We start from the raw sequence: 14,101 nt of genomic DNA, 5'->3' as shown, positions 1-14,101 counted from the left end.
CAGATCAAATCACTGTAAGGCTGATCAAACAAACAAAACAGGTTTGTTTGTTTGATCAGCCTTCCCAGAGTACTATTTTGTTAAATCCACATTGGAAATATGTACCAGAATGCTGAGCCTCAATCAACAAATATTAGTGCAAATCCCTGCCACTTGCCTGATCCTGTGTGATGAACCGTGGTCTATGGACAAAGGAAAAGTGAAGACTCAGCACCTAAAGCAACACACGTTGAAACAGTCGCTCTGCGTTTTGGGGCCTACCATGTAATAGTTTAAGAATTTTTCAAATAGACAAAATGATCCATGAAGATGTAGACATGAAATAACTGTCAGTGGGTCAAACGTAACATACACAATCCTATGTGCATAAAGAGGGGATGCATCTAGGCAGGTGATATTTTTCTGTTTGATTGAATGAAGGATTTGTTGTATAATAATGATTTTCAAAATGGGCATCAGTAGATATGGACTTCTTAGAGGTCCACATTTTCCCTTTGGGAATTTTGAAATATGTTTCTATTTCCAAGAGAATATTTAAAAATTAGTCTGATTATATTCTGGGTCTTCCAGAATGGTGTTGTTCAAACGGACCCTTGGTGGGTGGTGTTGGACACACCCAGCTTTGTTTTAAAGAAAATCGAATGGAATGGAAAACATTAGAGGGTAGAGCTGGTAGTAAGAGTTAAGTATACAAAGATATTTGTTTCTGTCTTGTGTGTGTGTGTGTTTATGGGTCACCATGTAAAATGGATTTATTAGTATGGGCAGTCATCAAAAATTTGAAAGCCATTAATTGCTAGATCACTGCTGCTGGTTCTCAACCTTCACTGCATGCTGGAATCAGCCAAGGAGTTTTGTAAAAATAGGGGAACTGTGTTGCAATTGATTTGGGATGTGGCCAGGCCACGTGGGAATCGATGAAGCTTCTCAAGTCTGCAGGATGGGTTGAGAACCCCTGAAGAGTTTAATATTGAGACCAAGTTCTGCCAAATAATTTCAGTGCCTGCCCTTGTGTTTGTGCTAATTTACGTTGCCTTGAGACCAAGTCATTTCACAGATTGGAATTGTTGTAGGGTATGAAGAGGGAGCAGAGGTGGCTGAGGACAGATTGCCCCAAGTGAAGGCCAAGAGTGGTGTCATGGGGGGAAAATGAATGAAAGCTTCACAGTACTTCAGGAAAAGAAATGTGGTGGTGGTGGTGGTGAGAGTTTAGGAGAGTGGAAGGAGGTTGAAATAATTTAAATTAGGTGGGCAGTTCCACCTGCCACTCCATACAGTGGGTGGCCCCCGAGTGGGCACTGAGGTGGTAGCTTGGGGTAGGTTGGCCCCTCAAGTGGTCTCACTTTTCACTAGTGTGAGCCACGCCACACAGGAAGCTACTTTTAAGGGTAGTTTTTCTTATGCTACCCCTTCCCCTCACAGAAAAATACAACTCCACAATATTCATGTTGCAAGGAGTGATTTAGTTTCAAGCAAAACAACATCATCAATACATTAAATTAATCTCATTATTTTTAATTGCATTGGTTTATGTTCTTATTCATATGTAATTTATAAGTGTGCTTGGTTTTCTAACTATCAGAGTGACAACTTGTTATTTTATTTGTACATACACATTTATTTAATATTATGATATAAACTATGTAAGGAGGTGGGACACCAAAATTTTGGTTCCTTAAAAGGATAAGTTTACTCACTGAGCTCCTTTGCTCACTAGAAGTACAATGGGCCCATGAATTACCTGCCAATTTTTCATCTATCTATTAGCAAAGATCAGAAGTGCTAAATGGAAGTTAATTTTTTCTTAGCATTATTTTTCAGTGGTCCATATATATGTGAAGGTTCAGAGGAAAATTTGGGTTAAGAAGGAAAGTAGGACCTAAATTATTACTGGGAAAAAAGGTGATTTTGATGACTGTGTTGGGTCAGTGGCAATTAACGTTTAGTGAGCACTTGCAAAGTAACCTGCAATGGTGTTTCTATGGATTACTTTACCCACTTTTTAGAACAACCCTTTGAAGCACCCCCATTTTATACATAAGGAACCAGGTTAAGGATTTTCCCAAGACTCGGGTGGGATTCAAGCCTAAATCTGGTGCCTCGAGACCTGAGCACTGAATCTCCTCAAGTGAAAGAAGAGGGACAAGGAGGATATTCCAGGAGGAATCCTAATGCTAAAAGAAGGCGCAAAGGAAGCAGGTGTGGGACATGGGCACATGGGGAAGCCAAGGCTGTCTGGGCCAGGGCACCAGGAAAGCAGAGCCCAGGTACAGAACCTGATGGAGGAGTTGGGATGATGGGATATTATGAAAGAGTTTTTAAAAATGAGATCATCTTATACCTATGCAGAGAGTTTGATAACACAAAATGAGAATGAAACAAGAAAGGCATAGAGTGACACACGGCAAACAGTAATTTAGGTAAACTGTGTGTGTGTGTGTGTGTGTGTGTGTGTGTGAGATTGACCATTTGAATGCACTGAAGCCATCTGGAAAGTTCTAACAGTGTCCTCCTTTGCCGAGGATACAGGCTACTGGTATCAGTGGGGAGAGTCCAAGGGAACTTGAGCTTTGATCTACTATTTGTATTTTGTTTTCTGTTTGTTTACAAGCAAGGTGGCTGTATTCCTGTTCTTGGGTAATTTCAAAAGATGGAGGTGTTGATACCAACACTAAGCTTAGATATGGGGATAACTGGAGAATTTCATGTTCAGGTGCATCCTGTCTCCAAAGTCCTCCCCTGAAAGATTGCAGGACTGTGAATGTGTGGAGCCAATATGCATTCTGAGAGCATTCAAAGGGCAAAGGGAAAACAGGAATTGACACTTAATTGTTAGAGAAGACAGGATTGGTGTTTGTCAGTTTAGTTTTTTTTAATGAAAAGACTGCTTGGAATTATTAAAATCTGAGTACTGGCACAGGAATGGAGGGTCCCCTCTCTAGTTACCTGGGCCCAGAGGTGGGGCTTGGGAGGGGCGGTGGGGGGAGAGAAGTTGAGCAGGCAGGGAAAACCACTCCCTGTGGTCTTGTATGTTTATTTGTCATCCCAGAGAGCCAGGTGAGGAAACAAGTACTCGCGTATGGCTGTTCACGCTGATTTTCAAAAGCGCGCAAAGCTCTAAATGGTCAATTCTGTGTGTTGTAGGTGATGAAATGAGATCTGGACCTCCCAACATGACCCGAAAAGATACACTGTGTCAGCCCATCAGAACGCTGGGAAGGCTGGGACGGCACTGAAGTGGGCAAGGAGAAGTGATGCCCGCGTGAAGGGGTAGGTGACATGGAGCTTACAGAGCCCCAAGACTGTGTTTTTCATTTCCAAGTTTCCTGATGTGTTCGAGAACATGGCTTGCTAGAGTTTTGGTGTGCTGGTAGGGACGTGATTTCTCACGGTCAAAGTGTCATAGAAGATGCTTTCCCATTTCCAGGAAAACAGGGATTCCAGGAATTCGGTGTTAGCAGGCCAAACCCTCAGGAGTGCAGCTCAGGAGTCCTGAGAACATAAAATAGAGTAGCTCACATTTTTGGACCACTAGCTTTGTACTGGGCAGTATTCTAAGCCCTTTACATGCGTGAATTATTCAGGCCTCACAACACCATCAAAAAATATTTTCTGAGCCTGCATCTTGTCTTGGGCTTATGCTTGCTCATGGCCTTAGGAATTCCCCAGTTTACAAGAATTCCAATGCCCCTCTACTCCCTGTAAAATAGACTTTCTCCCCCTTGTGTATGCTCTTTTATATGATTTAAAGCTGGAGATATTTGTCCCAGGCCATTTTGATTTAATGGTTTCTTATATTGCTTTAGCTTTCTGCAAGCTGCTGCTGCCTGCAGGGCAAGTTCTAGGAGCATGACCTGAGATGAGTTTCCTGGTTCAGTCTCTGAGGCTGCCACCCAATGTGAATAGTACCAATAGACTGGCATCCCAGTATGTACATAGGGGTTGCTCTGCTCCCTCTGGAACAGGGCTGAGGACCCCTAGTACGGGCACAGACTAGTTCTGAACCACCCTGGGGAGGGGCCAGCAAGGGTACCACAAGCTTCTCCTAGTGTTTTGTTTGTTTGTTTGTTTGGGTGCATGGTCTGGTTCCTAGTGTATTTTCAAGCTGCTTTTTCTTAAATTATCACTTGCCTGATTACTCTTATGCTTTAACTTTTTTCTGGAGTTTTAAGGAATATGGCTATACCAGTTTTTGCTAGTTTTTCTAAGATTCTGTGGGGGAATGGCACCCTGGAGCATCTTAGGCCCCTTGGTCAACTGGATTCAGCTCTGTAACTCTTGACAGAGAATGTGGCCAAAATGAGGCCGTGTTCTTTCAAAGCCAAGGTCATAAAAGGTAACATGGCTTCCGTCTTCCTCTCACATTTTCTTGAGATGCTCACCCTTCAGATTTGGCTGCCATGTTGTGAGGAAGCCCAGGTCATGTGGGGAGGCCAGGTGTAGATGTTTTAGCCAACTAACAGCCACTATTAAGCACCAACAAGTGAGCAAGCCATTCAAGGGCTGCTGTACCCACTGAGCTGTCCATGCTGAGCCTTTCCCCAGTTGCAGATTCATGAGCAAAATAAACATTGCTATTGTTTTAAGTGATCTTGTTTATATCCTCAGCCATGTTGCAAGGTAGATGTCATTACATTCATTTTATAAGTGAGAAAATGGAGGCTAAATACAAGGAAGTGAGGGTGCAACTGGGATTTGAACCCAAGACTGCCTGACTCTAAGCTTGTGTGGTTTTCCACTGCCCACCTGCTTGTCCTTTCTGGGTCAAGAGCTGGGGACTTTGCTGCCTCAGATCCAACTGCTCTTAGGGAAAAAAAGAGGACAGAAAAGCAAAACGTTTCAGAACTAGGTTTACATAATATGTTGTGACTCTATTTACCTAATGTGGGCCCAGTTAAATGCCACTGGTTCTGGCTTCAATGTATATTTCTCTCATCAAGTCACCTGTGACCCCTCCATGAGCCTAGATTTGCTCTTATGATGTACCATACTTTGTTGTATCAAGTAAACAACAGTAATCATTTGTGTGGTTTTGTGATCAATGTTTCTATGTCTTATTAATCTTCAAGCCCATGAAGTCGGGGTTGGCGTGCCTCTCACATTCTCACCACATTCCTTCTGGCACAGACCCTCACCTGTGTTCAAAAAAATACCAAAGAGTGTTGAATATGAATTTTCTTCATGTTGATGGTACTTGCATAAGGAAGGGCATACTTCCAGATATAAATACTGAAGTCTTCACTCAGTGTTAAAAATTTGTTTTTTGAGGACAAGGGTTTCTTTCTTTCTTTCTTTCTTTTTTTTAAATATTTTTATTGATATGTCTTCATGTACCATACAGTCCATCCGAAGTATATAATTGCTGCCTCACAATATCATCACACAGTTGTGTATTCATCACCATGATCATTTTAGAACATTTGCATCACTCCGGAAAAAGTAATAAAATGAAAAAAGAAAAATCCCACACATCCCCTACCCCTCACCCCTCCCTCTCCTTCACCACCAGTATTAAACTCGACCCATTTTTTTTTTACCTTTTAACCCCTCCCCTATTATTTATTTATTTTTTTGTCCTTATTTTTTTAATCATCTAAGGACAAATGTTTCTTTTTCCCTTCCTCCATCTTTCCTGTTAGATAAAACAGGACTTTTAAAAATAAATAACTTCAATAAAAAACAGTACACACAACAGCAGGAGCTGGTCTGGAACTCGGGAACACAATATTTAATTAAGTTGTTGTGTAAGTGGAAAATATTTTCAAGGTGGGAAAGCAGATGAGCAGCCTTGGAGAGTTGATTTGGGTCAGAATGTTGAAATATGTCAGTGTTGGTCTACCCTGGCACTGAGGAATTGTAGCTCTTGCCATTTTCACCTTGCGTTTGGTTGTGTGTGTGCACTTCTCCACCCACTGTCTGATTGAAGCTACGTGAGACCCGTGAACAGATCACAGGTTTACATTGTTCAGAGTGCCTGGTCTTGGACTGTATACTTAGTAGGTGCTCCAGGACTTGTGGAAATGGCAGCAGAACCAGCATAGGAGGATTTTTACTTTATGCACAAGAGATGAATGAATACAAGTAAAATATTGCTTAAGTTTAATTCTTCAATTTTATTTTTGATTTCCTAGTCTGTTAGTTAGTTGTTGCTGTGTAACAAAACCACCCCCAAAACCTATTGCTTAGAATAAAAACGATTGATTAAATTTGTGATTCTGCAGGTTGCCGTTTGGGCTGGGCTGCCTGCTTTATCTGCCCGAGCCAGGATGGGAGCTGACTGGTATAGGGACCTGTCTACTGGGATGGCTCAGCTCTGCTCTCCAGGGGTCACAAGCTCCAGTACTGTAGCCTGAGCTTGTTCATAGGAAAGCAGCATTCTAAGAGTATGGGCAGGCAAGGCCTCTGGAGGCTTAGGCTGGAAGATGATACAGTGTCACTTCTACCATAACCTATTGGTCAAAGGACATGATAAGGTCAGCCTAGATTCAGGACAGGGGCTGGGGGTTGTGGTGGTGGTTAGTCTTCTGCTCTTAATGGGAGGAGGACAGAGTCCATTTGGAAAAGGTTTAGATACAGGGAGGGGTGGAGAATTGTGTTCTTGGAATCCACGACACCAAGTAAAATGCAAATATCTTACTGAGGGAATTAGCAACATTGCAATAGAGATTCAGAAAGGAAACCATTTGCATGGTTATAACTTATGAGAAAAATCTAACTGGATTGAGAAGAGAGGATAGAAGAGGCTGACATGAACAGACAAGAAAAGCTATTGGAGATCCCCCACCCCCATCTCCATCCCCCACAAAGTCTGTGAAAGTGGGAACTGAGATCAGGTAGGGGTACAGGGTAGATCACTGGTAGCAAAGCAGAGTTTTCTTTTCCATTGCTGTTCCTTTCTCTCCCTTTGTTGGTCGAGGGTGACGGGTGATCAGCACTCAGTAGGCAGATTGGAGGTGTAGCATAAAGCAGCCACTTTCAGGTTTAAGTCAGTAAAAAGACCCCTCCACTAAATTAGACAAACTCGGAATAGCATTAGTTCATTGACCTCCTGTCACTGAAGCCTCTTGCTCCATTGTGGTTTATCTGATGGATTTTGTTTACTAGAGGAGTGTGGGAGCTCCCCACTTTTCCTGGTGGCCGTGTGCTTTCCCAGCCATCCTCCGAATGAACCATCTCTAAAATAGGTGGCCCCAAATGGAACATGACATTTGAAATATCCCGTTGGATGCCCCTCTTTGATGCTCTCTGGTTCTTGGGCTTCTTCCCTTGATTCAATAGCATTTCACTAACTAAGTACGATTAATATAACATGCTTTGCTTTTCCTGTTATTCTCCTTACTCCGGGTTTAGTTAAAGCCTTGTGCTGCCATCAGCTGGCTGAGACTTTTAAAATGAAAATAGAATTTGCTTCTTTCCCATTATTTTTTTTCCTCCTTATTCTCCTTACTCCTACCCCATTCCTTCCAATACCAGAAGATACAGCTGAGAAACGGGATAGGAATGGGAATAAGCAAGTCTTGCTTGAAAATAAGTAGCGTTTATTGAAAGCTTGCTATGAGCCAGGTCCTCCTGTTCTAAGCTTATTATATGTCCTTTCCTCCCAAAGGCCCTGTGAGGTGGGCCCTAATATTCTCTACTTACAGATGAGGAAACTGAGGCACAGAGAGGCGAGGTCACCCGTATGTCATGGTGTCTGGTATGTTCAAGGACTCGATGAATGTGTTATCTATTATTTGTAAAAGTGGGGGCAGTATCTTGGTTTTGGTCAAGGATTAAGGTGTAAATACTTAGATGGGCACTGATGCCGAGAAGCAGAATGAGGGAGGGGAGAGAGCAGGATGGGGGTGAAGAAAAGGCAACTGGAGCTCAGCCCCCCATTGGGCTCTGTGACTGGGTAGAACACATCTTAGAATTGTCCCAGCAAGGGACGTGGAAGCTAGGTTATTCTTGTAAGAAATTACAGGAACCTTTAAAGCAATCATGAACTTCATAATTGTGACCTACATGTTGCTGTCTGTTTGCACAGGGAAGGAGAGAGGAAAAACCTATTATGTGTTACTCTTTGCCTTCCTGTACTTCCCCTTCACTCTCAGCATTACCTCTTCCTGTACAGAAATTTAGCTCATGCAGCTGAGGGCTGGCTGGGGTTGGGCTGATCATGGCTGGGCTCAGCCAGGCAGCTCTGCTGATTAGTGGCTGGGCTCATCTGGGCAGCTCTGCTGATTGTGGCTGGGATAACATGCATCTGGGCATTGGCTAATCTAGGCTGGCTCAGCAGGCTAACTGCTTCCAACTCATGGTTAGCTGAGATTGAAGTTTAGGCCAGCTCCACTTCAGTACATTCCAAGTTGGGGTTTATAGACAGTAGGTACCTGAGGGATTGGAGCATGAGTGGAGACACAAGAGGCCTCTTGAGGTCTAGACTTGGAATTGTCACACCATCATGTTAGTTTTATGCCATTGACCAAGGCAAGTCACATGGCCAAACCCAAACCAAGAGGCAGAGAAACGCACTCCTTTACTGGAGGAATTTCTACTATTGGCCTAGGCTGAAGGTCAATAAGGCAATCTAGAAGGCGATCTTACCTTCTTCCAATTTGGGTAAATATAATAATGAAATAAAAATAATCTTTACCAATGCCAGTTTTAGTTATCACTTTGGGTAAAATCCCGACTCCTTAATGCTATTCTAATTTGTTATTAATGAGAAAGAAAACGGCTATTAACAGCAGTGTACTCTCAAGTTCCAGAAACCTCTTCATTATCTCAGACCTGAGCCGGGAGTTGCTACCTTATTTTATACCATGGCTTTGCTCATCTTGGACTCACAAAGTGTTTCGAGTTGTTGAGCTTGTTCCTCCTTTAATGACATGTTACCACTTCAGCAGCTGCCCCAAATGGTTAGACTTGGAATCAAGACATAGCAATTGCTCAGGCTTGTCAGAATGAAGTAAGAGCAGCAAGTAGAGTGAATAAATTGCCAATTATATTGATGTGTTTCTCCTCGTCCGTTTTAGGAGGAGGCTTTGAATTCTGTAAAAAATGTCATTTCTTTGCATCTCTCAATATCTTGGCTCTCTCATCTGGCTTGAATACAATTTAGCTGGAAGGAGAAGAGGCAAAGCTTTTATGTTGGTTGGAATTTACAGCCATAAATTTACAGGACTTTTTTTTCAAGTTAGCTTGGAAAAGATTTGCCATTTTATGCTTTTGCGAGTTATAAGTCATAAAGCATATGCTAAGACTGGCTTAACTGTTGTGTTGTTGGCTGTGTATAGAAGATTTGCAGAAGAAATCTTAGCTTGAACATTCAAATACCTTTCCAAACACTCGTAAGTTATTTAAAGTGTGTCCTTGCTTTGGACAGTCCAGCAAACAAATGAAAACAGACCTTGATCTTAGTGTCTTAATGATGGCTCTGCACTTGATTTGGGCCAATAGAACATTTAATTAAATCATTAACAAAATCATATGTATCATTAATATCATTAAAATGGCCTGTGGAATTTGTGTTTTATTTCTATCTTTACAAATACATAAGGATTCGTTAGAAGGTACCAGATGCAAGAACCAGTTAATAAATGCCACTTGTCATTTGTGCCTTGTTTTGGAGTCCCTCCAAATCACCACAAGTAATTTATTTGGTAGGTGTTTCCAGGGAGGATGGGGTGAGGTGTGTGTGTGTGTGGGGGGGGGGGGGGTGTGGAGTGGGGAAATAAGATGGGAAAGGGAAAGCAGCCAGGGTTAATGAATGGGTGACCACAGTGGGCAACTGGGGCTCAGTCCTGCTGGGGTCCCCTTGCAGATGCTGTAGACTTCGTATCAGAGTTGTTCTACGTAAGGAGTGAGAAATCTCGGACATTTATCCACCAACTCCCATCCATCACTGATTGTTAACACCCCGGCACTTCTGATTGACTCCTTGAGTAGACCACATGCACTTCTGTCACCAGAGAGAGTCTTCAGAAAGAGAGTATTGTGTACTTGCAGTTGGAAACCCTTGACATGTATGGAAACGGTAGGTGCTGAGGAGACATGCATGAGGTATCAATAGTGTCTGATATGTGGAAGTTCTGGATGTAAAGCTATTAGGTGCTCAAGAGAGTTTGAAGAATGGAGGGAGGGAATTTGTAGCTTTAAAGCTGAGCACAGCTGAGGCTAAATACAAGGCTTTTGGACTGAACTGGGAAAGGAGACCACTTCTTTGCATGGCTATTTAATGTATTTAAATTTGGCACACCCAAACAATACAATATTGTGCAACCAATAAAAATGAGGAAGAGCTACTGTGCTGATCTGAAACTATTTCCAAGTTATAGTTTTGAGTTGGAAAAAAAAACACAGTACAAACAAGATTTACAGTATGCTACCATATTTAAGCAACTTTGTGGTGGTATAATTATATGTCACAAATTTACCCATTTTAAGTATACAATTATGAGTGTTTTAGTAAATTTGTATAGTTTTCTAGAAATTTCATATAAACAAAATCATATATAATGCTTTCCTTTGTCTCTAGCTACTTTCACTCTGCAGTATGTTTATTTGGTTATTTATTTAAATATGTTAGAACAGTTGTGAATTTACAGAAAAATCATGCAGAAGTACAAAATTCTCATATTTCCTCCCTCACACACACAGTTTTCCCTATTAAGATTTGGCATTAATGTGGTATCTTTGTTACAGTTGATGAAACATTATTATACTATACTTATACTATGAATGGTAACCCATAGTTTCCCCTAGAGTTCATTCTTTTTTTTCCCCTTTTGTTGCAGAAGTTGGGGATTTACAAAACAGTCATGCATAAAATATAGGATTCCCATATGCCATCCCACCAACAATACCTTGCGTTGGTGTGGAACATTTGTTACAATTCATGATAGCACATTTTTATGATTATACCATTAATTGAAGTCCATGGTTCAACTTAGGGCTCACTGTGTAGTTTATTTCCATGGATTTTTAAAAATGATTTTATTGTTACCATACACGTAATCTAACATTTCCCCTTTTAATCAAATTTAGGTATGTATTTCAGTGCCATTAATTGCATTCACAATGTTGTGCTATCATCACCACAATTCATTAACAAAACATTTCCATCATTCCATATAGGAACCAGTAAGTTTTAAGCCTTAACTTCCTTTTCCCTTTCTATTCCCTACCCCCTCCCCTGGTAACCTTTATTCTAGATTCTGACTCTGTGAGTTTGCTTATTTTAATTGTTTCAAATCAGTAAGATCATACAATATTCATCCTTTTGTGTGTGTGGTTTATTTCACTCAATATAATGTCTTCAAGTTCCATCCATGTTGTTGCATGCATCAGGACTTCATTCCTTTTTATAGCTGACTAATATTCCATTGTGTGTGTGTGTGCCATTTTTTGGCAATTGTGAATAATGCTATTAACATTGGTATGCAAATGTCTGTTAAGCTCTCTGCTTTTAATTCTTTTGGGTATATACATAGTAGTAGAATTGCAGAGTCATGGTAGTTCCATAATTAGCTTTCTAAGAAACCACCAAACTGTCTTTCACAGCAGTTGCACCATTTTACATTGCCACGAGCAATGAATGAGTGCCACTGTTTCTCCTTATCCTCTCAAAAATGTGTTATTTTTCATTTTTTAAATAGCACCCATGGTGATGGATGTGAAATGGCATCTCATGGTTTTGATTTGCATTTCTCTGATGGTTAATGATGTTAAACATCTTTTCATGTGCTTTCTGGCCATTTGTGTGCATATGTAGTTTCCAAATATTTTCTTCCATTGTGTAGGTGGCCTCTTTACTTTCATGATAAAGTTTGGGAACAGAGGGGTTTTTTTTTCTTTTTTTTCTTGATGATGTCCCTTTATTTTTTTCTTTCATTGCTTGTGCTTTGGGTGTAAAGTCTAAGAAACCACTGCATAGTGCAAGGTCTGAAGATGCATCCCTATGGTTTCTTCTAGGAGTTTGATGGTTCTAGCTCTTATAATAAGGTCTTTTCCATTTTGAGTTGACTTTTGCATATGGTGTGAGGTAGGGGCTGTCTTTTCCTTTGCAAATGGACATCCGGTTTTCCCAGCACCATTTAGTGAAGAAACTATTCTTTCCCAATTGAGTAGTCTTTGCTAGCTTGTCAAAAATAGTTGGCTGAACAATACGCGGGGACTCAGTTCAAGATAGCGGCTTAGTGAGATGTGGAATTTACTTTGCCCTCCAGAGCAGCTAGTCCGTAGCCAGGAACAATACAGAACAACTGCTGGGGTCACATCAGTGACTGGACACACAGTGTACACCAGTCTGGACAAGCTGGAGCAGCTACAATCCCACCCAGAACCATGAGTTCCCCAAGCTATTGAGGCTGGTGTCCCTCCCCCAAAGGCAGATTCTCAGAGAGGAAAGGAAAGAGACCTTACTAACAGCAAGGGGCTAAGCTCAACCAAGCTCCAATTGTGGACTAAATTAACAAATTCTGACTACTAAAAATAGACCCCCAGCTCAGCTGAACCACTACTAAAAGCTGAGGTTGCTGGGTTTTGCCCTGGCACGTAGGGGGCAAGGCTGACAGGAAAAGAAAACAAACAAACAAACGAACAGTTTTTTTTTTTTCAGCTCAGACAGCACAAAATACTTGAAAGGGTCTCAGCCCTGAAGGAAAGGAGGAGACACATAGGACTGTGAGATACATAGAACAGCATACCAACTTAAGCTCCTAATTGGCAAACCGAGGAATGGGGGTCCTGCTCTGAAAAGAATTTCTTTTCTTTTCTTTTTTGTAACTGAGTTTTTATGACTTGACTGCTCTTTGCATACAACTGCAAGGCTTCGCAGGCTCCAACTGCCCCAGACAAGGGCAGAATTAAACCTGTATGAGAGGTAAAGAGGCTAGTCAGGTGAAAGAAAGGAATTACCTAGAAACTGTGCCTTCCCCAGGAGAGGGGTGGGGCCAGCCCAACTCAGGTGGAATCCCTCCCTCAAGGATTTCAGACCTCAGGGTCTGGAAAACTGAAGTGATTAAAGCCAAACTACAACTTCTCCTCTGTCTCAACCATGCCCCCAGCAGGGAGAGTCCACTGAAGGTAAAGATACCACATTGCTTTATACTGGTGGGACCCACAGGCAGATAAGTGCCACATACTGGGAAGGATAGGAAAAACACAGAGTCTCGAGGCTTCATAGGAAAGTCTTTCAACCTGCTGGTTCTCATCCTCAGGGAAAAGTGATGCAGGTGACTCTTTCCTCCTGAGAGGAGGCCAGACTGGTCTGGGAAAATCTGACTGGTGTCTGTAATACCTAAGTAGACCCTCCTAAGGGAAAAGAAATAAAGGGCACCATACAGGTAGGGCAAGAAACAAGAAAACAAGAACTGAAAAATACTGACCTGTTAAACAAAACCAAAGAACTAAATGTCAAAGAACAGATAGACGAAAAAGTCATCCAGCAAGAAAATCCTAGGGAAAAAAGTGAAAACAATTTCCAGAATAAACTAATTAAGGAAATTAAATGTCTTGATGCCAGAAAAAATAATAAATCATACTAGGAAAATTGAAGATATGGCCCAGTCAAAGGAACAAACCAACAATTCAAATGAGATAAGGAGTTGAAACAGTTAATTCAGGATGTTCGAACAGACATAGAAAATCTCATCAAAAATCAATTTAATGAATTGAGGGAGGATATAAAAAAGGCAAGGGACGAACAAAAAGAAGAAATCAAAAGTCTGAAAAAACAAATCATAGAACTTATGGGAATGAAAGGCACAGTAGAAGAGATGAAAAAAATAATGGAAACCTACAATGTTGGATTTCAAGAGCTAGAAGATAGGATTAGTGAACTGGAGGATGGGACATCTGAAATCTGACAAGTAAAAGAAAATATAGGGAAAAGAATGGAAAAATATGTGCAGGGACTCAGGGAATTGAATGACAACATGAGGCACATGAATATATGTGTTGTGGTGTCCCAGAAGGAGAAAAGAAGGGAAAAGAAGGTGAAAAACTAATGGAAGAAATTATTACTGAAAATTTCCCAACTCTTAAGAAAGACTTAAAATTACAGATCCAAGAAGTGCAGCATACCCCAAACAGAATAGATCCAAATAAACATACTCCA

At 41.3% G+C, this 14,101-nt stretch overlaps 1 protein-coding gene across 4 annotated transcripts in view; it reads left to right on the top strand.

The window, feature by feature from the left end:
• The window catches only part of RIN2 (Ras and Rab interactor 2), a 286,859-nt gene that overhangs the window by 55,110 nt on the left and 217,648 nt on the right, over positions 1-14,101 (top strand). For all 4 annotated transcript variants that reach the window (XM_077114814.1, XM_077114813.1, XM_077114810.1 and 1 more), the window contains exon 2: positions 3,145-3,270. The gene's annotated coding sequence lies outside the window, so the exon portion shown is untranslated. The remainder of the gene's footprint in view (positions 1-3,144; positions 3,271-14,101) is intronic.

This window comes from Tamandua tetradactyla, chromosome 1 (genome assembly GCF_023851605.1).
Source record: "Tamandua tetradactyla isolate mTamTet1 chromosome 1, mTamTet1.pri, whole genome shotgun sequence".
Classification (NCBI taxonomy): Eukaryota; Metazoa; Chordata; class Mammalia; order Pilosa; family Myrmecophagidae; genus Tamandua; species Tamandua tetradactyla.
This window is presented reverse-complemented; position numbering and strand designations above follow the sequence as displayed.